At 38.3% G+C, this 25585-nt stretch overlaps 2 protein-coding genes across 7 annotated transcripts in view; one reads left to right on the forward strand and one right to left on the reverse strand.

Annotated features, from left to right (window-relative positions):
- The window catches only part of LOC129776181 (uncharacterized), a 445403-nt gene that overhangs the window by 115632 nt on the left and 304186 nt on the right, over positions 1 to 25585 (reverse strand). The gene's annotated exons all lie outside the window — the stretch shown is intronic.
- Positions 1 to 25585, forward strand: part of LOC129776180 (uncharacterized) — a 338043-nt gene that overhangs the window by 27989 nt on the left and 284469 nt on the right. The window contains exon 2 of one of the 6 annotated variants that reach the window (XM_055781654.1): positions 23616 to 23754. The exons of 4 other annotated variants lie outside the window; for them this stretch is intronic. The gene's annotated coding sequence lies outside the window, so the exon portion shown is untranslated. Of the gene's footprint in view, positions 1 to 23615; positions 23755 to 25585 lie in introns of those variants that run through there. One more of the 6 variants, XM_055781656.1, reaches the window with a different exon arrangement.

A 25585-nucleotide genomic window follows, 5' to 3' on the forward strand; every position in this document is an offset into this window, starting at 1 on the left:
CAGCTGGTAGCATAATGTCAAGCCCGAGGATAGGCGGAATGGTTATGTATTTTCTTTTCGCTGTGACGTTCGGGCGGAGACGGAGTCATGGTTTGTGTTGGAGAGCGGGAGGTTATGTGGAATCCTATCAGAAGAAGTGGAAAAAAGTAAAAATGGTAGTATAACTATGTATTCAGCTGGGAACGGCGATGCTTTGTGGTATCGTTTGAGTTAATTTTTCGATTTTGTGGGGGAAACGGTGGGGGATAGAAATAATGTGATATATTTAGTCAGCGAACATTTATGCAGAAGATTTTACAGACTACAGTTTTGTAGTATTGTCACGTAATATGAGGATCATAATCCAATATTTCTGTCGCATCGATTCGCGACCTTCTGTTACCGTTCTCTTTCGACAGTGGTTTCCATTTGGTTCCTGTGGCAGGGTATTTTTGATTCGGTTCACTGGTTGTTAGCACATTGCTGACCGGTACCAAATAAACTTTATCTGTTTTTCAAACGACGGAAAGAATTCGCATCCCCGTTTCTATATAGACAATAATTTACTTAGTAAATAGATGTTATTAAATTGGATAGCTACTGCACAAACCTACCATTTTTTATTTCCTTATTTTGAGTCCAATAATGGGACAGCTTTTGGGTAAAATATAAATAACGACAATTGAAAATAAGTACTCATCACTTCCCCTAGCGATTAACCTGTTTCCGAGGCCTCCAAGTGCACACGATTGAATCGGATGTCGAACTTCTGAATTGTTTAGACCTATCATGATATCTGCAACACTCCACTCTTCGTCTCGAAGCTATCGAGGGTAAACTTGCTCTCGGAAATTGATCCTCAAACTGCTGTGCGTTCCACTTTTTTACGTATCGGGAGATGGCCGGGCTACCGAAATGTGTGGTTACATCCACAATATAGATGTCTGGTAGCTGTGATGGTTAGGTTTGAAATGCGAATCGCTGGGTGTGTCAATCTACTGATCTGATTCCAATTTGATGAATCATTTCTCTTATGGGCGCCACCCAAACTTACTGCATTAGAAGAGCACTGAACGTATCGAAGCTAATTGATCGGGTCCTTTTATGAAGAACGTATTATGGGAAACGCCATCCACTTTGACTGAGATGTCCTAAATTAGATGGATTTTGTCCTGTTTTTTTTGGGGTTCACCGACGCCCTCATAGACAAATGCCACGAGTGACGGATGTCTGCTGCCAACAACTGGTAGGTGTTAAGTCAGAGGGGACCAAGACGTAACACTGGAAATTTCGAGTTATTGATTTCATTAGGTTAAGCATTTTGTAAGCTACATACCACATTGATCAGATTGAGAAAATAAATCGTACAGCGGGAATAACGGATCGAAATTGTTTTGAATGATCAATTAAAATCCCTTATAGCACTAAACTTCAAGCTATTTTCTCTCGAAATCATAAAAATGTCACATAGTCCGGTCTGACTTAACACATACCAATTCATCTTCTGTAGCACGAGTTCGAGGAGACCGTACTGAAATATGGACAACTAAGTTTTTTGTAGGTTCATTTCTCAAATTTCTATTTATGGCAGCACATGTATGATTCAATACCTGTGTCAAAATAAAAACTGCTCAGTTTGTATTGCCCTTCATGACAGTAAGATTGAGACCCGAGTAACATTCACACACTTACACATTGAATTTTGTTATTAAATTGTTATAAAATTGCGCTTTGTGAAAAATGCGAAAACTTTTGGTTGTATTTGACGTCAACTGTGTGAGTCGTGCCGTCCCGTATGCCACCTTATATTATATGCCTTCTCGAACTCGATTAACTCTCACAACCGCAGCTTCTTTCAGAGAGTCAAGCAGCCAACCAGGTAAGACGAATGTACTCCGGGCGCAATGGATGATTTCCAGAGGCAGTTTCAAGTTGCACATCAACAATTTTTTTTATGGGCCGTCATATTTTTTTAAGATGAAGATGGCTGTTAAGTTTTTGTCAATTGTGCCTACTATCAGTCCATGATTATGGACTTTTTGCTCTAAACGCGAGCGTTGGATCTGGCCCATATTTTGTTTCAACCAGACGGCGCAAATTGCCACAAAAAAAACGCGAGACGATAGACCAACAGTATGTTTCATACGCAATTATTTATTTTATTTTGTTGTGCTGAAAAAATCGTAATACACATCGGCTCACCTTGCCCGTAAAAAAAAAACATTTAAGAACAAAGAAACCATATCATGTAAGCTAACGTCCTAATCGTATGAAAAAAATGTTACTAGTTGCTTCATGCCAGAGACGAGTAAAACTGATAAAACATACATTTTTCTTCCTAAACAATAAACCTACCGATGTTTCATGTATACCTATTCCTACAAGGTGACCCTTTATGAATAGTTAGTGAACAATGACTCAATCTATATGGGTTTGTTGAGAAACGTGACATACCATATCTCCTCTATATTTTGACATTTTTAGGATAAAAATTATTAGCAAAATAATGAAACTACAATTTTTGACACGCAAAATAGCACTGTGGTTTGGAGTGGTTACTGTTAGCTCGCTTAGATAGTCAGCAATACAATTAATTCTAATCATTCACTATTCATCCACAATACAACAAAATATATAAAGCAATAGCAAAAATGTGTAGTGCAATGGTTTTGTATCAGAACCACACAAATCTTTCTGATATCATATGAATGTTTGCACGAGTCAAATGACCCGTTGCGGTAGTTAGGGCAGCAAATAATGTTGTGACAATGTAATTTGCAAGAAAATTTTGAGTAAAAGCTTAAAAAAGCATTAATTTGACCCCTCGTGATAGGTTTAGTGTCAAATTGTTTACTTGTTCCACTATCTTTACTGTTCATTCTTTTCGCTAAGAAGTTGCTATTTAAATTGCCCGTCCAATGGTGTATAGTAAAACGTATTTATATCACAACAACCTTTTTGGTTAATATCCGTTTGAAATTTTCTTAAATTTTCGTCATATGCTTCCCTTTCAATTTCGTGGAGTGATCCCCTATATTCATATAAAAGACGTAGTACTACGTCAAAAGTAAATAGCAGAAACCGATTTATAAGTTCGAAGAAAAATGTTTTTTTTTTAAATTTTCCAATAAATTTAACATCTTAAAAATCAAAGTAAATAGAATCTTATTATTATATCCCAAGCTCCGAAAACTTGGTTGGGTGGTTCTTATGCATCCACCTTATGCAGAAAAATGCCTCAGGAGAAGCTTGTAAAAACCGAATCGAATTTTCTGTAAGAGAGGTATGACATAATTTAGATTATTGAAAAACATGGTCATTTTTTATCCCAATCGGATAATTCTAACAATGCTAAACAAAGCCTTTAATTCCATACAAAAATGACGCTTATAATTACTACACTAGTACACTGGATTACTGTCTAATGTGGTTGTTTTCTGGTACGAAAAAATGATAACCTTCTCACAGACGGTTCGAACTGCAGTTTAATGTCGACATGAGTACCTAGAATCATTTTTTTCGGTTTTCACTATGCACAAGCTTTGAAAAAAAAAACTGAACGTAACTTCCAGTTTGTTACGTTCAGTTTTTTTTTTCAAAGCTTGTGCATAGGACACTTGCAAAAAAGTTAAAGAGTTCTGTCCGAATCACGACCGCATAGTTGATGTAGGATTTGTATCATGTTGATTAAAAATATCTCCGACAAAGATACGTTGCAGTCGTAGTTGACTACTGACTGTAACCTACCCGTGGGCAGCTCGAACTTGAGAAACCCTACATTCACCACAATTCACCGATCATTTCACCACTATTATAACAAATCACTTTTGACAGTTATGAAATTTTCTTTATTGGAATATGTATATTGTGACGGAGCGATAACCGATCAAAATTGGACAATTTTCGTGACGCGACCGACCATCATTCGATCACCGAATGCCCTTCAGACTGGAAAATTCGGTCATATTCTGCAACCGTGTTTTCTGATTTCATTTTTTGTCGCTCTCCGTGTAACGATGACGAAGATTTCGAGACACATTCCGTTTTCCATCATCACCTGCTGGGACCGCATTAATATTGAAACCAGTTGGGCGGCGATAATCCTACAGTCTACGAGGTGTACATTACACATCTAAATCATCCCCTGCTACGACCGACGTAATCAAATTTATCGACCCACTTCCCGCGGCGTGCAGTGAAATATTAATGGACAGCACAAAGACCACTACTATGAGAAAGAGAGAAAACAACAAACTGTCGGTCGGTCAAACAATAACCTGTCCCTTGTATTCATGAAGCTTCGTGGGGATTATATTGAGACGATGGATAGAGAGAGACTCAGAGTGGGATATGGTTTTAGCATCGTCACAATTTAATGGGTCACCGAAATATAAAAAAAAGGAAAACGGCTGAAGCGAATCGTCGATGGCACTCCTTCCGAGAACGGGGAAAATAGACATTAAGATTCTATGGGCAGTGGAACGATTATTGTGATCCGATGTGGGAAAACTGTTGATGTCAACCAATAAACAAAAATATAAATATGACATTATTGGTGTCGAAAAATGTGAGTGGTTGATGCTGTGAGGTGCGGAATCGCTTCTGGAATCTCAAACGATGAGGGGCAATTCATGGTAGATATTACTTTGACACCCAGCTGTAAATGATTAATTGAATGTCAAATCGAGTTTAAATGGTGGCGATTATGACGCGGAAATTAGTATCTTCTTACAATTTAATATGAATGTTAACGGTCACTCATCCTACCATTTTTTGCAGAGGGACGGTTTTTATGTCACTATCCGCAAGACAAAACAAGTTTATAACATTCAGAATTTTAAGCGTCAACAAAATACATATATTCCCATTGAACTTTTCAATTATGAGATTCGTTAAGGATAACATAGCGATTGTAAATTGCGATAAAATGTTGAGCTGTTGTATACATGGATTCTTTACTCATAAAAATGCATAATAATCGATATTCAATAACGTTAGCGTTCATAAATTTCACCTTCAACTCTCGGTACGCAAACAAGCGTGATAACGATTTCGAACAGAATACACAAGAAATATCAAAACACAAGGAATACTTTGAACAAAAAGGTTACCTCCTTATCGAACCTTACCGATCAGAGACGATGGACAAGAGCAAGAGCGAGAGGGTGGAAAATAATCGTTTGGTAACAGAAGCAATAAAAGCTCGCGCGAGAGATATAATGATGTTTTATTGTTTACCAGCTTTTACGCTGATGTATTAAGACATTGGTCGGAATCCTTCGGCTGCTTCTTCGGTGGGAGGCTAAATATATTTGCGTGGTTAGATGGAGTGGAAGTACAAATAAAAGCTTATCGGGCGTGTTTGGCCAGAGGAGAATTAATGGCGCTTGTCCTCGGTGACGTTGACGAGTGAGTGTATGCTGATTATTGTTGTGGCGCCAGATTGGTGCACTGTCAGTCAAATTATGAACAAAGATGGTTCAATGAGAGGAGCCATATACCCAAGGGTTTGGAAAAATATTCAATGATTAGTAATTCAAGCTCGAACAGTCGATTATGAAATCAGTACTTCTTTATTCTAGAGATCAGGCTAATTCTGTTGAATTCTTACACCCTCGCATCTTTTTTAAAAAACAAGGACAGTCAATCTTCGCAAGCTACTCTTGATGCTACTCACTATCGGGCTCTTCTGGTTCAGGAATGGTGCCAAAACGGAAATCGTTTATATGAAATAGAAAAAGCGAATGCAACGTTCGTTCTACGGAGAATGTGAATAGAGAAAATATTGTAATTTAAGCTCCGCTCGTTTTCAATTTATTGAGTACTAGCTGACCCGGCAAACTTCGTCCCGAGCAAAATTTATTTTTTGTTATCAATACATTCACGTTTTCTTACTATGAGCAAGTTCATGGGTCCAATCGCAAAAGTGTTGATTGATTGATCTTCTTATCGACTTGAATTTAACTTTTACTATAAAATTCGTAGTACTTCTAACAAAACTCATCATTATAATATCAGATCATTTTCAGAAACAATTCTCGTTCAAGATTTTTCAACCACTAACATGTTTCTCCGTTACATGAAATAAATGTTTTACACAGAAAATATGATAGAATAAAGACAGCCCTAAATCGAACAATTCCTTCCTCGAGTTCTGCTCTTATCAACACATCCGGCGATCCTTTTTTGGTATAGATAGAAGAAGATATAGGAGTGCGTTTCATCACACTTAAAATCCATTTCCAGTTTCGAACGAAGATCAATTTCGCAAAAATCAAATGGACTAACAGCACTTGTCACTATAAAATTGTATAACATAAGGGAATTTAATTTTCCGAATTTTCCCTTTTTCCTTCATAGTTTTCGGAAAATTTTCAATTGTCATTTTTGGTTGGAATATTTTTGGTTGAAATATGTGTAATATTTTTATGGGACCCCCTCTCCATTCCAGAGGAGGGAGGAGTGTCATACCATTATAGAAACATTTCTCACACCGAAAAACCCTCACATCCCAAATTGTGCATGATTAGTTCTCGAGTTATGCAGAAATTTGTGTTTCATTTGTATAGCAGGCCCCCTTAGAAAGGGGGAGGAGTGTATTCACCATAGAAACGTTTCGTGTCCTCTAAAACCTTCACATGCCAAATTTGGCATTAGTTTTCGAGTTCTGTCTAACCACCATAAAAACATTTATTGCATCCTAAAACCTCCACATGCCAAATTTGGTTTCGTTTGCTTGATTAATTCTCGAGTAATTCAGAACTTTGGGTTTCATTTGCATGGCAGCCCCCCCCCCCTTTTAGAGAAAAGGGAGGAGTATCTAACCACCGTAAAAACATTAATTGCGCCCTAAAACCTCCACATGCCAAATTTGGTTTTATTTGCTTGATTAATTCTCGAGTAATGCAGTAAATTGTTGTCTCCTTTGTATGGCAGCCCCCCCTTAGAGAGGAGGGTGGAGTGTCTAACCACCATAGAAACATTTATTGCACCCCAAAACCTCCATATGCGTAATTTTGTTTCATTTGCTTGATTAATTCTCGAGTAATGCAGAAATTTGTGATTCATTTGTATGACAGACGAATTATTGAAAAGCATATTGTTTTCATCATTTTTTGCTGGAAGAGAGCTTCTGTAAATATAGAAGCGCTTTCATATTTATTTTAGTAATGATGATGATGTTTTGAATGATATAGGCTTTCTCAGACTCTCATATTCCATCTGTCCATTAGCCTCCTGCCTTGAAAAATACCAATTTAGAATACTAAACTAAACACTCTTCCTTGAGAAAACCAATTTGGAATGCCTCGCCCCCGCTGTCATCTGGTTTCTAGCAGTTGAACTGATAAATCGTGAATGAATTATTGGTGACTTTTTCCGGTTTGATGAATTTATTTTCGTGAATTCAAGCAGTGTTTTCGAATTAAAAGTGGTGTTAAAGTTTCAAGCCGGATGTTAAGTAAGTATTTTTCAGTGGTTAGAGATGCATTATTCTGCGGAAAACTGAAGATGAAAAATTGTTCCACAGCGGTTGCTATTGACGCCGTAACCCCACTCACCCCACTCACTCACCGATTCATGAAACTATTCATTCAGCGTCCCTTCTCAGTGCTACCAAATGTTTGTTCTAAAGAGTTTCGTTAATGCATTCCTGTAATGTTTGTTTCTCGCAGAATCAGCCCCCCCCGTTCCTCTTAGGAGAGGTATCTAAACCCCATAGATTCATTTATTGCCCCCTAAAACCTCCACATGCCAAATTTCATTTCATTTGTTCGATTAATTCTTGAGTACTGCAGAAATTTATATTTCATTTGTATGGCAGCCCCCTCTTAGAGGGGGAGGGGGGGGGTGTCGGGTATTGGAGTGTCTAACTACTATAGAATCATTTACTGCACCCTTAAACCTCCATATGCCTAATTTGGTTTCATTTGCTTGATTAACTTCGCGAGTAATGCAGAAATTTGTGTTTCATTTCTATGGCAGCCCCCCCTTAGAGAGGGGGTAGAGTGTCTCACTACCGTAAAAACATTTATTGCACCCTTAACCTCCACATGCCAAATTTCGTTTTATTTGCTTGATTTATTCTCGAGTAATGCAGAAATTTGTGTTTCATTTGTATGGCAGCCCCCCTTAGAGAGAGGGGTGGAGTGTCTAACCATCATAGACTATTTATTGCACCCTTAAACCTCCATATGCCTAATTTGGTTTCATTTGCTTGAACAATTCTCGAGTAATGCAGAAATCTGTGCTTCATTTGTATAGCAGCCCTCCCTTAGAGAGGGGGCAAGAGTCTCAAACTGTCACGAAAACTTTCCCCGGCCCCAAAAACCCTTACATACCAATTTTCATGTCGATCGGTTCTGTAGTTTCCGAGTCCATAAGAATCAGACAGACAGACAGACATCACTTCATTTTTATATACATAGATTTACAATTTTGATTATTCTACGGTTAATAGGATGGGGACGTGTCGATGTTAATAGGGTGGGCTAGTAGCGGTAGGTGTAGTATGGATGATTACACATGGAGATCGATAATTCTGAGGAAAAGATAGATTTAGAACATGTAATCAAGGGCTTTCGCATCTACCTTTGCTAATGAATAAGAATCGGAATCGGAATGTAACAATGTGAAATGACTCAGACAAAGGTGATATATGGATAAAGCTATGTATATTGGATAGAGCACTAAAAATTTCTCGTATTTTCTAAAGGAAGTACGGCGAGTGCTTTTCCGACCTCGCTGATCGGATTGCTTCGACAGAGCTAAGACTATCCGTTACAATGTAACAGTGTTCAACAGGTCGTCAGACAATGCTGTCCAACGCCCAATTAATTGTCACCAATCCTGTAATGAGCATTGAGCAAGGAAATTGAAGATTGTTGGAGGTGCTGAGAATTTTGTTGAACACTCCAAATCCTGTGGACTCGTTCATAAAGGACCCATCAGTATAGTACATATTACCACAATTGATACGCCCATTCTTGGCATCGAAGATGGTTGGAACGATCTCCGATCGATGATAATCTGGCATTCCATGGATTACTTGCTTCTCGGACTGATCAAAATGCCCAGAAAAATCGATGCTGTCAGGAAAACAAACCCGTTTGGGAATAAACGAAGAAATAGCAACATGTAGAATAATGTTGTTCTTTCGTCGGCATAAAGGGCGTGGCCAGCTCTCAGTTTTGAAGCTATTCCAGCGAAACTGCTGGAATTACATTTACACTTATACTAAACGTGTTGCAATGCAATATCGGTTATTGTAATGGAATTGAGCGAAGCAACCAATTTGTCAAATAATATTTTTTACAATCGTTTCAGCTTCGATGCACGCTACCGGGATCGGTGTTTATATTGCGTTCCTGAATATAGTAACATCCTTTTTATTCTGCACTGTGCCTGAAAAGCCCAACCCCACTTGCCCTCTCGTAAGCAATACACAAGCTGGGCATATTTCGTTTTTGTCAATGCATCTTTCATTCTCCACGCACTTTCGACCAGCCGAAGCGATTTCTTTATCAGACTTGACATCAGGCAATATTTGGGACTGTTGGCAAAAGGCGGAGCTTACGTTGCAATATCTTCCTTCTCATAAACTGCATTTTGAGCGAGCGATTTACGGTCGACTAATTTGCAGAATAGGCTTCGCAATGGTAGTGGCATATGAAAAAAAAAACAAAGAGAAACCGATTCCATCTTGTTCGCGCCTGAAAATATTGTAGCAACCTACATCGTCTGCATAATTTCAACTTTTTTTTTCAAACTTTTCCAAGCAGGAAAACCACTCTAGAAGACATTAGTTAATTTGTCCTCGAGAATTAGTATAAACCTTGAATAAGCTATCCAACTTTGTTCAAAAGTAAGTTATGTAAGAGTAAGTAAGACATTTGAAAAACTCACCTGGCATCCCTGCTCAGCATTGACATACACTGCCTTCTGTCTAGTGTAGTATTAAAAACTGAAACCGTGGAATAAGACTTTTATTTTATTCTCTTCCTTGTAATAGATTGTTTGGGAGTGCCCAAATGGATTGATGCAAAAAAAATCTTCACAATTGGTCAATTTAAATTATATAGAGTTAAAGGAGTCCGGAGTATGTTTCATGTTGTTTTTATAATGTGGGGTCGCTTTATGAACTACTCAGTCTTCCTCGCAGATGGATTATTTTTTAAATTGGATAAGTGGTAATATGGCAAAAACCATTGATGAAGAATTATATAGCAATATTTGAATTTATGAGCATCCACATTATTTTATCATGTGCAACATACACTTTTCACTTGCTGAACTTGATTCACCAAATGATAAATTGTAAAGACTATCCCACGGTTAGCATGTCGAAAAACCTGGTGGAAGAAAACAAATGTTTCTAGATGTTTTTGACATTTCCGTGGTTCCGCATATGTATACTCAAGCCTGAATCGTGAACATCTTTCCTCTACTTTCTACAACACGTTGTTATCTTCTTCGAAGCAACACAGTCGCTGCGTGCATCATCGTTTTTTGGCACGATCCTACGACGCGAAAGTCTGCTCTTCTGCACGGCCTAACCACATTTACAACCCGATACCACCGCATTCGGAGTAACGGTTGGGTGTGTGAGCGATGAGCAAATAGATAGCTCTTTGTTTCAGCTCACGACCATTATGATTTACGTTCCCGAATTGCAGGGTGCAGAATTTTACATCATTGTGGTTGCTCGTTGCTCCGTTGTATCAAGCTACGGACCGAAATCGGTTGGGATTAGATTGCACAAGACAAGCGGCTCGTTTCGAGTGGTCGAACATTTGTTAACGTCAGCAATTTTTCCCGCAAACATCCCGAATGTTATGATCCGTCGTCAGGTTTTCGATTTCCATATTCTATCAATTCATCGGTTCAACTGGAAACTGGAATCAGTGAAAGGTAACATTCCAGGATGGGAAAAATCGATCGAAATTGATTCATTTTTGCCATGCAGCTGAATTGGGAATGAGCGTTGATTGAATACAATTTGTGAACGACGGGAGGGAATCGTATTCGATTCAAATTCCGTCGAGTTGGCATTGACTGTGAATCTTTGTCCTCGGGAATCCACGGTTTCATACCTTACCTGTTCGTGACTGAAAGGTGTGTGGGTTGAATAAAAATCGATGCTGCTTTTGTCGTTTGGTAGGTAGTATTGGGTTGTACTTTTGGGTGGATGAATATTCGATGGTGGATGGATCAGTCTCCGCATCGTGCGAGGATATTGAGTGATCTGATGTGATTTACTTTGCACGGAACTGATAAACACAGTTGTCTGCATCATCGAAAATGCTTAATGCTGCGCTGTATATCAGACCTAAGGAAGTTTAAACGTGGGAGGGGTAAAAGTTTCCGGTCTGATCCCATGATGGTGACAGTTGATCTAATTTTTTGGCTAGTAGTATATAGGTATATAGTACTATATCCCACTAGCTTGTATATAAACTGTCAGACCGATTGGTCAAATAATATAGGGGAGGTTATCCCAAAACCGACAAGGACTTGGAACCATACCATGATGGAGTCGTTTTTTTCCAAAACGTTTATTTATCAGACTCAATTACTTATCATCTAACGTTTACAGAGTCAAATTTCATCTTAAAAAAAAATATTTGCCATATCATTAAAACTAATAATTTAATAATAATAAAATTTAATGCTAGTTTCATTGAACAGGACCAGGATTGAGGACGAGGATGGAGCGTACGAGGTTATTTGGTTTGATGAGGATTAGAAAGAAGGAAGAGAGAGAAAGCATAAGGTTGAGGAGCTAAGAGGTCTATAAACGATAAGTCAGACTGTCTTCCTAGTGCCCTGAGTGATTCCGACAGAAGAGCACTGTCAGAATTAAAGTTTGTACAGGAAAACCTGTTTTTTGTGCGGTTTTCTGTTCTTGTGCGGTTTTTTGTGCAATTTTTTTTGTACGTTATATGAAAAGAAGCATATTCGATGAAGTTATCGTCCTTTTACATTTTTTTCGACATAAGACCAACCTGATTCTATTTCGTTGTAACACACACAGTTAGAGTTTCAACAAGATACATTCATACATTGTAGAATGCTTAGAATAAAGTATATTTAACGTCAATTTCGTTGTTGTTTGTTTATTTATTGTGCTTGAATATGATAATTTCAGCTGTCCAGTTTCTATAAGACCATTTCAAAATTCATAAGTATTATCAATGAAAAATTCGATCCGCTGATTTACATGTCAATAATTGGCAACCCTGCCATTTCGGCTAATAACCTGAAAAATTCGTGTTGGAATAATATTTACCAAGTGCTGCTGAACGAATTTCTTGATATTTTTCCATTTTTCCGAAATTGCGACCTTGAGCTCTTCAATCATGGTGTACCGTTTTCCCTCAGTGTAGATTCTGCGTACAAAGATCCCCCAAAAATTTTCCACAAGATTCAAGTCTGGAGACCAAGCCGGCCAGTCTAAAAAACTAAGTTTCTGGTCCTTAATGCATTGTTTAATTTCCTTGCTGGTATGAATAGTAGCATTGTTTTGCTGGAATGTGAATTTTTGTGACGATGTTCACACAAAAACGGCAGGAGAGATGATTTCAGAACATGTATGTAATCCTTGAATGATGTGAAAGCTATCTTGAGCTTTCCAGTTACACAGAATCCCACCCAAACCATGCACGAGCCTCCACCAAAATTCCAGGTTGGAAAATACTGTTCCTTCTTCCGTAAATCACGCCAGTACCCGTTGAAACCATGAGAATCATTCAAATTGAACTTTTTTTCGTCACTTAAGATTATGTTGGCAAAGTTAAAAGTAAAAAAAAAAATTGAAGAACTTTTCGTTATGGTAATAGCAAAATGTATTTTTTTCAAAACGTTCTTTGTCATGACATACCATGTCCCATTGTTGATTCATGTGAACTTTGGCAAAACTCAGACGTTTTCCGACGTGAGTTGGCGTAAGATTAAGAGCTTAACCTTTTTAGCCCTTTTTGTAAGGACCTTTTACGAAAATTTTGAATTGTCTCCCGTGTAACATTTAAATTCATAGATTGCTTCATTTGCATAAGCGATTTTGAATTATTCGAAGCTGTTATAATTATTTTCCGCTTATTCCGGTCAGAGAGCTTCGATTTACGCTCTTATTTTTACCGTATCCTTGAGGATTCGTCAAATAATTGAGAATTATTTGATGGGATCGTCTAATCCCAATGAGGTACATATAGAGGTGGAGCAGTAGGCGAAGTATATCTGTATTGGCAAGCAAAATATCGTGTCGTAATTATTTGCATTCAATATGGAATGTATATGGAAGAAACAAAACAATGTTGAAAGTACTCACGGTTGCATGATAATTTGAGCCACAATTCTCATGAAATCATTCAACTGTATGTTTTCTAACAGATGACCATTGTATCGTGGCTTATTTCGATTGTTTATGTGGTAAACAGGTCCAGAGAACAATCGTATGCTTAGTTCTTGAAATCAGTAACATTTTCGGTGAAATTTTGATTAACTGGCGATTATTCTCTCACAACATACACACCGACACTGAGAGCCTTCGAAACATACACTTCATAACGTTAAAATAATGAAACTTCGTTTATATCTATGAACGTGGGAAGTGAAAATGGCACATGGAAATAGCTCTTTTATCCGTCTTTTTCGACGTGATTTCACAAATATTCACTGCGCACTATCACATTAGCCTCATATTCAGCGGGAACTCTAAAAAAATGTACGTTTTTAATTGATAAATTACTTTCTGAAAATAGCATTTTCACATGGATGCGGTGGGCAATCAAAGATAAACACAACGACTGACGTCACTATTTGAGAAATAGTTATGGCAGCGCATGCTGTGTCGCTCGAAACTCTACCATCTTCATTACCTTTTTTCCAGGACATTGGTCTAATCCGAAGAATATTCTCTCTAATTCCCACATTTTCTTGGTGAAATGCATCGATTTGTTCTCTTTCTCTATCCGTGAGCACTTTTCCTTCTGTCATTTTCTAGATTTATTAATCAAACTGACTAAAAACAACGGAAAACGTAACTCGTCTTATAGAAACTTGACACTTGAAAAATAAAGAAACATTCGTTTACGCTCAACGCTTACACACACACATATGAAAATCATGCAGTGTATGATAGATACCAATACAAATACACTAGAATATAAATTGAAGCGTGTTTACAATGACACAAAATAACAAGATCATTGCCTGGCCTTATAGAAGTTGGACAGAGTGTATATGCATTTCTGTGCGAGAAAAGCATATTTGCGTCTAAATTATCCACTCTCAAATCATTCTCATCCTTCCATTAAATGCTCTAAGTTGCGCATGACATGATTTCTAACAGCAACAAGTTTCGACATGCAACTAAAAGCTCACATGTTCCATCACAAAGCAGGGAAACAAAAGTAAATCGAGCGGTGGACGGCGTGGATTTGAGTGATTTTCTTGGGGGAAACTTTTTCATGCGGTTCCTATCTACCGAACATTTTTTTTCAAATTGTGTAAATAGATCCCCAATAATACACCACCATACGTGTCATTACAATCTCGACGAATAATGTTGAAATCGTGGAAGTTCAGTTCGTTTTCTGGAGAAAGTCACGTCTCACAAAGAGTAATTGCATCACACTTGATACTGCGAATTAAAAACTTGAATGAGTCTAATTTAGGCAAAAGGCTTTTGCAATTCTACTGGATGATAATGATTGGTTCCATGACCTATTGTGCCTAATTGTCCATCAAAAGATATATACGCACATGACAGAATCTTAACTTGATTCCTGATGCAAAAACTAGTTACACCAATACTGGACGGTTTGTTGTCTTCCCAGCGTGAACTCAAATTAACGAACTTAGACAGTTATCAGGCATGCTATGAAGGTTCTCGCGTTAGTATTAATAAATAGCGTGCACTTTGGGAAGAATTATAAACATAATTTTAGTTCGCTTTCCGTTCGCGTTTTTAGTTCGCGTCTCCGAGTTCAATCTAATGAAAAAAACATGATGAAAAACGGGTTTATATAAAAAAAATTCACAAACACTGCTCGCTATTTTACATGTGTGAGTAATTTTCGTGTACAATACGAAAAAATCTCACCTGTACTATATGTCAAACCACGTTGAACTCAAACATCGATACCTCGTGGTTCGGGCCAGTGTTGCCACATTTTAAACTGTACCAGCGGGGTTAAAAATCTGTACTTTTTCTTTCAAAAATCTGTACCATCGGAAATATTTATTATAGAGTAAAATCTATTTGATTAGCATGAAAACAATACTCATTTATTTAGTACAAATACTACATTTACATTTGCAAGTCATTCGTATGTTTGATGATGCTTATACATAGTTTTTTTCTGAATCTAGATTGCATTTTTCAAATTTTCGAGCTGCCGTCACGATGTTTAATCAAATCTTTTGATCTCAAAAAAATAGCGTTCATCGTATCTTTGCAGAGCCGATTTCGAAGCATATTTTTGTTCAGAAAAAAATCGCTCAACAGTTGTCGATGAGTGAAGCATAGTGAGAACGTAACAAACGAGACGTCGAAGCGCCGAAAATGCGAGCGAACCATTAATTCATTTTAGGCATCCAATTTTTGTCCACCAATCCTGCAAATGTTTGTTTTCTGTAACGGTGATTTCCTTAGGGAGTAATTTTACATTTACGGTACGGAATTCATTCTGCAGATCTTGTATATTCCCATCGTAGAACCCTGGAAACACTTCTAACACTACGTTTAATGCTTGCCCATTGTTCTGATAGTTTCTTCTGCTGCCATTCCAACATAAACATTCTTGCCGCTTTTCAAAAGATCTTTAAATTCTATAGAATTGGACATTGAAGCAACGTAAGATTCCTCGCAGATATTAATGAGAATGATCAAATAAAAATCTTTTAGTAGCGAATTCAGGCAAAAGCAAAAGAGGTTGCGTCATTAAATTTTTGGGAGCTGTCAATAGTTTGCAAGCAGTCTGATTTGTTTCACATTTATACTAAAAAGTGAAACATAAAATTAACTCTGAAGCTTGCGAAATACATCTCTTCACCACCGCCGCTAACGAAAGCCGGGTGGCCGAAGGGTGTAGGATTTCAAGCGAGTTCCAAAATTTCCTCTATTTCCTCCAATTTGTCAGTTCTTTTTGGGCTATTGGATGTATAGGTATATATTCCCTCGATAAATGCTCAAGATATTCAGGGATTTTCTCACATGCATAACTAGCACACAAACTCAGCGAATGACATGTAGATTTGACGTTTGCTAGATCTGGGCAATCGATTTTTATCAAGTGCCTTACAGAATTCGAAACGCCCATTGTCACGGTCGCACCGTCCGATGCGAATCCTTTCAGACGATCTCTGTAAGGAATTCCGCTTTTATGATTAGCAGCACCAAGCACAGCAGCACCGATACTGCTACATAAAAGTCATTATGTATTCTTAGGTAGTTTTGTTCAAATTAAGAAATTTCACACGCGGAAAAAATTAGTACCATTCTGTACTTTTTGACGAAATTCTATACCCTGTACCGTTAAGAATCTGTACCAAAAAAAACGAAAAATCTCTACCTTACCAGATAAATCTGTACGTGTGGTAACACTGGTTGGGGACTTTAACACTAAACCTACCACGGCGGGGTCAAATAACCCCTTTTGATATTTTGACAAAACGGCTTCATAAACAACATTATCGCATCGTCATTTATCTACTACTTTTCTAAAAAAATACATCAGTGTGTTTTTCAATATTTATTCTTACCACATTGTGTTAAGCAGTATATGTTTAGTTTTACATTACAAAGTATATGACATTTGAAAGATGGGTCATTTGACCCACTGTGGTACATTAAATATCGGTAGGTTTAGTGTACCAAACCTACCTAAAATAGAAACCAAACGCCTCAGTTCGAGATGTGGCTAAAAAGTTGCATGCGAGCAGAACTTTCGTGTAGAATACCAATTCTCGGGCTAGACTGCGTAGGTTTGAGGCTCAGAAGTGACGAAAAACAAAATACGATCTCGAAAAGCCGTGCCCGACAGTTGTACGACCAGAAGTTAACGGAACCACACAGCTGCGTAATGGATGACGAAACATATGTGAAGGCGGACTTCAACCAGATTCCAGGAAACTTATATGAGATTGTCAAGAATAAGTTGGATGTTCCCGAGAGCCTCCGGACACAGAAGATGTCGAAATTCGCCAAGAAGTTCTTAATTTGGCAAGTGATTTGTACTTGCGGAGTACACCTTTCGTTACCGCATGCGCCATGAATGGACAGATGTATTTCGAAGAGTGTCTTCAAAAGCGGCTTCTCCCTCTCCTGAAGACTGAGCCGGTCCGACGATCTTCTGGTCGGATTTGGCATCGTGCCACTACACGAAGGACGTGCTAAAGTGGTATGAGGCGAATGATGTCGATTTCGTGTCGAAAGATCTGAACCACCCAAACACTCCGGAACTGCGCCCAATGGAAAAATACTTGGTCATTATCAAGGGCACCGTCTAAAACGACCTAAAGTTGTGACGAGTATAGAAGAAATTAAGAAAGCATGGGCTAATATGCAAAAAAACTGTAAATTATGAGGTCGTGCAGAACATTATGGCTGGGGGTAAGGCCAAGATTCGCGCTTTCGGATATAAAGGCAAAATAAATTAAAAAAATGATGCCAAAACTAACTTTAATTGTTAATCTTTGTCCTAGCACACTTTGATACAGATGGCTCCCTCTTTTTGTATCGAGCTGTGTATGTATATGTTCGTGAAATCAGCATTAGGCATGAATGATATCCGCTCGTGGTGTTGTGCTTGCTAGCTCGCTCGCAACTGTGATTTCGCTCCATTCCATTTTGTTTCTAGCCCTGAGAAGGGCCCTTGTGGAAAGAAATCTACTCCATACTCCTTCTTCATCAGTCTTGAGAATGAAAATCCACTCCCGTTCGACACTCTCCGGCAACGATGTATTAGTTGCTTATTATTGACGGCACGGGAAGGTAAGCACAAAAATCGGCAGATGTTTGGAAAAATCAGAATGCTTCCAGTTTTCATTGATTTAAACCAGCGATACTCAACCTGCGGCCCGCGGGCTGCATGTGGCCCGTTGGGCTCTTCTGGTTGGCCCATCTGGTGTGTATGATGTTTGGAACTCATACACAAAAATCAATAAATATTGGTGAAAGTCAGCGTCCCTCACTCAGTTAAAGCATTCATTCATTGACTCTTGTCAGTGCTACCAAATGTTTGTACTAAAAGAGTTTCATTCTTGAATTTCTATGTTTGTTTCACGCCGGTTATAATTTCGTAGTACATTTATTTTTGTTTTGCGGCCCACGACATCATGCCTAACATGTGTTTGTGACCCCTCTGGCAAAAAGGTTAAACACCACTGATTTGAACCGTTCAAGGATTAGGGAATTGTAATGTATAGCATATCAAACAAATCTTAAGGAATTACCAATTCAATTGGTATGCAAATCATCAGAAATCGTTCGCAGTGAATATAGTTATTAACATTAACTTTATTTCATAGAAACGTAACCTGTTTTCTGATTTGACACCCTTCCTGAATGACGTAGTTCTACGTCAACAATATATGGCCCAGTTTTCCCTTTGGGTAAGCTTTAGATCAGGGAACTCTTGAATTAGATAATGGGCCCGATGTATCGATTGATTTTTTGACACTAACTGTAGATCTCGTTTCGTGATTTTATACAGATTATATTATACATCGTTTCACGGTTCCTTCATATAGCTATTAAAAATACTCTCAGAGTAGTATACCCACAATCCAACCCTCTACTGACTTCTCCATAAATTAGTAGCTTTATGTAAATACTTATGTGAATTATGTGAATACTTGAATACTTGAAAAACAGTAGGGTCTCGTATGTGTTTGTGTGTCTTCATTTGTGGAAAACAACAAATAAAAATGTATATCACCATTTGACCCCATCAGAAGAGACAAGAGAGGCAACAACAACAGGAACAACAGATCAAAACAACTCTGCGTGGGGTGTTCGATGTCTCGAACGCCACCCTGCTCGGGGGCCATCTCTTTCAAATAGCAATAAAACCTCGTTCTTATGATGTTCGCACGGTTCGCTGAAAACAAACATTCGGAAGTACTTTGAACGGGAAGGAGACGGGCCTGGTGTAATGAGGGTGGTGTAAAAATGATACACTCAGCAAAAGTTTTTCTTCCCATTTATGACAGACACTTAGTGTATACGAATGAGGGTGTGTCTCTGTGAGTGGAAGCATTTGTTGTCAACGATATCCACAATCTGCGAGCTGTCACGTATTTCAGGTTCGTTTGTTTCGCTTCCTGCTTCCTTCATTATTTTGATAACCGACGTTTTGGCAGCAGAGGCGTGTTTATATCCTTCCTCTCCCCCTCGGTCCGGCGTGTGACATGTTATGGAATTGCAGACGCGAAATGATTATTATTTGATTGATGGTGGTCCGGAGATTACAACATCGCAATTTATAGTTCCGTTTGGGAGGATGAACTACCAATTCATGGTTTCATATGACCAGCCAATGGTACGTGATTGGCATTTATTCGCGCAATCGAAGGCATCGATTTTCCTCTCAGTAATAATAAAAGGAACCCGAACAGGTAAAGGAAGACGTATGTTCAGGTGGGTGGATCAAATGAAAAAGACGAAAAATACTTCTTCCGATGGTGTTTGCTTTTGTAATACAAGAGAAACAAGTCTGCCGTCGGTGTCATCAGAACGAGCAAAGGCACGCGCTTGATTACATTTCCAATTGAATTTTCATTATTTACCCTCGAGGTTCTAGGAAATTCAAGCATCGATGAGCGATGGGAACATCGCGGAAAGCTTCAATGTCTAAAACTGGCCTCGGAATAACTAATGCCTAGCAATAAACGGAGGCTACATTTATACGACTGTTCCCCCCTGTCACTGGCTATGTTTCTTTTGCCACTAGAATAACATGTCGTAAACTTTCACTTGTGTCCTCTGCAGCATTTCAGATAAGCCCATCGATCCGCGACACGTGCCAATATTATTCACCACTGTTACGTAATTTGTTTTCTCGGAAGTTGAGCCACATTCTCCGGCTACGAGACAGGATAAGTGAGCATTGACATAAACAAACAAAGTCGTTAACAATGTGTGGCGAATTCCGAACTGCTGTGTCGCTCGACTCCTCGGGCCCCGCGCGCGGTCGAAGCCGCTGATTGATTGTGTCATTAGCTAAAATTAACACTCCTACGAGCGTGAGTGAGTGGGGAATTTTTGGAGCGAGCGCTCTATTTAAAGATGCGACGCTGGGGCCGAGACCCCCCTTCACCACCCAACGAAAGCAACGTGCGGCTGTCATTCGAACATGAAAACTGTTACACAGGTATCCTCTTGTCAACTGTCTGGGCAACATATAGTTTATGGCAAAGTCAGCAGTCGAAATTTGTCGAACAGCTAATACATATGACAAATACTGTCTCGATAGATCTAAATTTAAAACGTATGTTTCAATTCTCCAATAGACACTATCCCACTCGGGGGGATGAAGTACACAAAGACATCTACAAAAAAGTTTCGACACGGTTCCTGACTCTCAACTCATCCTATTAGTATCAATTTCACCGAATTGAATAATCAGAAAAGGGAAAACAACCGGCAGCGTTGATCCTAACCGCCTGGACCGCGTGGTCTCGTATGATCTCGTCGAAGTGCCTATTGGGAGTACATACTCTGCGCCAGTTTGACGTGAGATAAATATTCAGCCGGTCAGAGGCAGTCGGGTGAATAAATTGAAAAGCTTGTTTATTGCTTTCGATGGCGTTGTTGTTTCCCCTCCGCTGCCGGGATGCTGGACTCCGACAATTCGCGCGTCAGTCAGGATAGAAATCAGAGGCCTTAGTGGGCGGGAAAAGGCAATGGAAAAGTCATAAACATGAGTTTAAATTACGGATGCCTAGAAGCGACGAGTGTCGGTAGAGTTTTTGTTCTCTATGAATGGCCGTGGTAGGCTGGGAACAAGTTAGTTAACTGTTTGATTAATGGTGTTCAGCCTCGCAGCGTTGATTTGACATAGCTTCTAGGAGAACAAAATACAGTAGAACCTTGATTATTGATTGATTGAACAGATGATCCATAGCTCCATAGTGATTCCATAGGCATTCCCGAAATTTGTCAGTGAATATCAGTGCTCTTGCTCTTTCGTTTTAGTCATATCTTTCACATTATCTAACCACTTTTGGATGGATAGTTTAATGATTTTTGTAATGATAAAACATAGTTTTCATGCTGACATGTGTTTTTTTCGGGTTTGTATCTCATTTTTAGTCCTTTATTGCGTTAATCTTGCCAGTCATTTCCGCGGATAATCAAGGATCTACTGTATTTTCCTGGTAATCCCTGCAGCTATACTCACCGAATAAATTGAAGGACAGAACATTTGGGAAGGTCATTTATATTTGTTGAAACAAATATACAAAATATGCATTGGGAACACCCTACTGCTTTACATTATAGAGGTTTGAAACTCCAAAGTTTATCGCCTCTAATTTTGAGAAAGGCAATCAGAACCAACTTTGGCGTAGATTTTAGGATGTAGCTATTAACCTGTATTATTCTTCATTTCTGATAATCTAAACAATACAATGTGACATCCTTTTCAATATTTCTTTGGCAACGCATAAAATCAATGATATGTACGTGCGATGCTATAATTCACAAACGCTCTTCACCTGACAGACGCAGAATATTTTCATCGAGTCTTCATCTCGGATTTGAAAGTACGATCAATATTGTACCGTAATATGACATCTTTATTCCCGCCGAAGTGATTTTACTTTCGGTTTCCAAATCGCGCTAAACTGTTATGTGCGACATCAGCATTAACCCTTTCGTTACGAACGTCGTCTATAGGCGACATCCGCGCGACGACCTGTGTGTACGAGTCTCAGTGTTCACAATGCAAACACTGCATTTGCATTCCGAGCGAACGATTTACGTGCGACTGATCCGCACAGCTGCAAAACAACTACTAACGGTTTCCCGATTGATTTTTTTCCAATTGAAATTTCATCTTATTATATTCGTTTTGATTGTAACACGATGTAATGACCGTAAGCCAGCTATACGTAACCAGCAACCCGCTGGGCTCTTCTGGTTGGCTCATCTGGTGTTACTTTATTTCAAATCATTTTGTATGTGTGTTCTTGAATGGCACTAACGTTCACAGAGGAACTTTTGCCATCTCAAGCAGGTACTACTATCGTCATTTTTATTGGTACTTAGTCGAGATTTCTTTTGCCAAACAACACGCCACATTTTTTATGACAAGCTCGGATGCGGGATCACATTTTGTGTGTGTAACAATAACGAAAATCTAAGAAATCGCTACCTATTTGTTTGCGTAGAACTACGCCTTTCAGTAATGTAAATGCCGTAAATGCCGAATCATGAAACAGGGCACGTGTTTATGAAAATAAAATAAGCAAATGCAGCTTTGGTTCTACGGATAATGTAGATATAGGAAATATTGGACTATATATAGACAATATATAAGCAGGTTTTCCATTTTCATAGTCTTTTTTTTAGATTTTCCAAAACAATACTCGGAACTTGGCAGTTCAGTATAGTTGTATTGGTGAACCCAACCCGTGAAACATCTCAGTGCGAAACTAACAGCTTTCGGGGCGAACTAGTGCGACACTGAGTGCGAACTGAGTGAATAAAAAAACATATTGACAGCAGTTAGTGCGGCACTGGGGTTGAAACTGATCAAAAACGAATTCGCTATTATTTTTGCAAATTAGCCTTTTTCAAGGCTAGAGGCAATTGAACGGAGAAATTTTGTAGCCTCTATAGTTCTCTGTAGTTTGAAGCATGATCATCATTATTTTCCATGTCACAGTCTCGGTGGAGGCACCGTGTCGATTCTCATGCCATCCACCAGATGGCAGTTTCTGGTGCTTCTGTATTTTCGCAGCACATCATTTTCGCATCTGTACTAGGGTGTAGGTTTTTTTGTCTAATGGTCAATCTTCTCAAACGGGGATAATGGAATACCACCTATGTTATTCTTCGGGGGGATTGCAACGTGTCGATTCTCGAACATTTTGGCAATTTTTTAAAACGACTTCGAGCTATGTTGATTTTTGATCGTCTGCATACAGTCTCTATTCAATTAGGTGGTTGGGAAATTTCTTGCCTATTCAGGAGGTTCAAGGATAAGATTTATTCAACCCTTTGAAAAACAAACAATGCAGAGGCATTCTTCCTGAGCATCATATGCTTTCATTTCGTCATCAAGCATCGCGAATGAGAGGTTTTTCACAGCAACTTTTTCATATTAAATTTGCATTTTCTTAAAAAAGCGAGAACTCAGTTGCACACCTAATATTTGTAACAGCAATTCTTTCGAAGATTACACTACGGACAGATACATAATTTTCAAGTTGTTATGTTTTGAAGAAGAACAGTTTTTCATTCCGAAGCCATTATAGAAGAATAGTCTCTTATGATGTTATGGTCTTATGATATTGAAGAACGGCATTTAATTTTTTCACTATTTTTGTTGTTTTGCCTTATATTGTATGTAAATAAATTTTGCTCGTTTCCGATTTATCTATGATATTCGTTTTATTATGTACATTGCCAGCACAACTAACGGGTTACAGATAACACCTCTTGGTCGAATAGCTCCATGTAAAGATGAAAGATACACCATTCCCGATATCCACAAGACGGCTCAAGGTGCTATAAATAGTCGATGGCGACAGCTGATTTTTGCTGAATCGGTAAGTGTCGACATCTGTCAATTGAATATTGTTTACAAGTGTTTACAAGCGCATCGAATACTCGTGGGAGTTTGTGGTGACTCTGTACTAACTAATAGATTTTGTAGAGAATGGTTTGGACGATTTGAAAATTTTGATTTTTGTGATAAGGACAAAAAGCGATCGGGTCAACCGGAAACGTTTGAAGACGAAGAATTAGAGCCATTACTCGATCGATTCGTATCAAACGCAAACAGAGCTTGCAGAATCACTGACCCAAAACCGTGGGAAACATACAAAAGCAAGGAAATTCTGTTTAAATCGGATTGTATAATATAATGTTTGATGTAGAATTATTTAAATATTTACATTCTATGTAAAATTTTTTAAAAGTCAAAACACTACGAAGAGCAAACAATCAAACATTCCAAATCGGATATTACTCTTTGCTCACCGCCACAAATAGAAATTGACCATAAATTCGGAAAATTAACTTTTGCGTATGACATAATAATTAAAAAGAACATAACATTCTGTCAAATATATACCAGGAATTTGTAATTTCAAATCATCCCGCTGAACATTTGTCTTTTTTTTTAATTATTTTTGAAGTTGACACTACTACTACTGATATGATGTTGCCCATTCGGAATTCCTTTCGGAGGGTCAAACGGTCAAAAAACCCTTGTGTTATGAGGCGTTTGAGAGTCAAAATCCAGTGTCCAGAAGAATTAGAGACATCACTCAATCAAGATTCGTGTCAAACGCAAACAGAGCTTCATTGGGAGTAATTGGACAAGCTATATCTAAACAACTCAAAACGCCAAAATGTAAAACTAACGCTCTGAATTTGGTGGAATCGGAAGGATGTGATCCACTTTAAACTGCTGAAACATGTACAAACGATCACAAGCAACAATTGATCCGGTTAAAGCAGGGATCCTGAAACTATATTGGGCAATAGACTCCTTTTCCCGAAATTGGCGATACCTCAGATCCGTAGGCTAAATTTATTAAAATAAAAAATCTATGTTTTTTTCTTATTCATACAAAATACTTACCAATTAAAAAAAAATGCGGATGGTTGAGTGAGTAATTGATATCATTTTCTCATCCAAATTCAACAAAATAAATAGGTATAAAATTCAATAAATATTAAGTTTAATTGTGAATATGTTAATACAAATTACCTACAAATACTTGAGTAGGCAATCAAGTTTTGAAAAAAAATATTAAAATTAAAGTTAAAGATAAAATTATGTGATGGGTGAACTTGGTAACTTTCCACCAATCTAATATGATGATGATGATGTTGAATTAAAGAGGCTTTAAACTTTTCAGTTCATTCGCCTCTAGAATCTAATATAATCGCCTGAAATTAAATTATAAGATGAATGTATAATCATTCAAGTTCCAAAAAATATGGAACGCAAATGAATGCACTTGCCAAATTTTTCATCTAATACGCACTTATGTTGAGTTTACAAGTACAACAATAAGACTTTCTACTACAATGTCAGTCAAGTTGGTTCACGTAACACTACTTATACAGTATCTTAAAAGTTTCAAACAAGAGCCTTCTCGTCGACCCCCAAAAACAGTTTTGGTTCATGTCGACCCCTGAGAAATCAATATTCACTCCAAAGGGAGTCGATAATATTCCATCATGAGATCGTTCGCCCTCATGTTGCTGTTCGAGTAAAAACTGTTTGGAAAATAGCGGATGAGAAAAACTCATAACCCAAGATGCTGGGATCAGCCTTGACTTTTTGAATGATCTTCAACCGCACGTGACGATCAAAGGTTTAATTCCAGTTTTGCGAGCCGTCTTCAGAGTATCCTTGTACTTGTT

Source organism: Toxorhynchites rutilus, chromosome 3 (genome assembly GCF_029784135.1).
Source record: "Toxorhynchites rutilus septentrionalis strain SRP chromosome 3, ASM2978413v1, whole genome shotgun sequence".
Taxonomy (NCBI): Eukaryota; Metazoa; Arthropoda; class Insecta; order Diptera; family Culicidae; genus Toxorhynchites; species Toxorhynchites rutilus.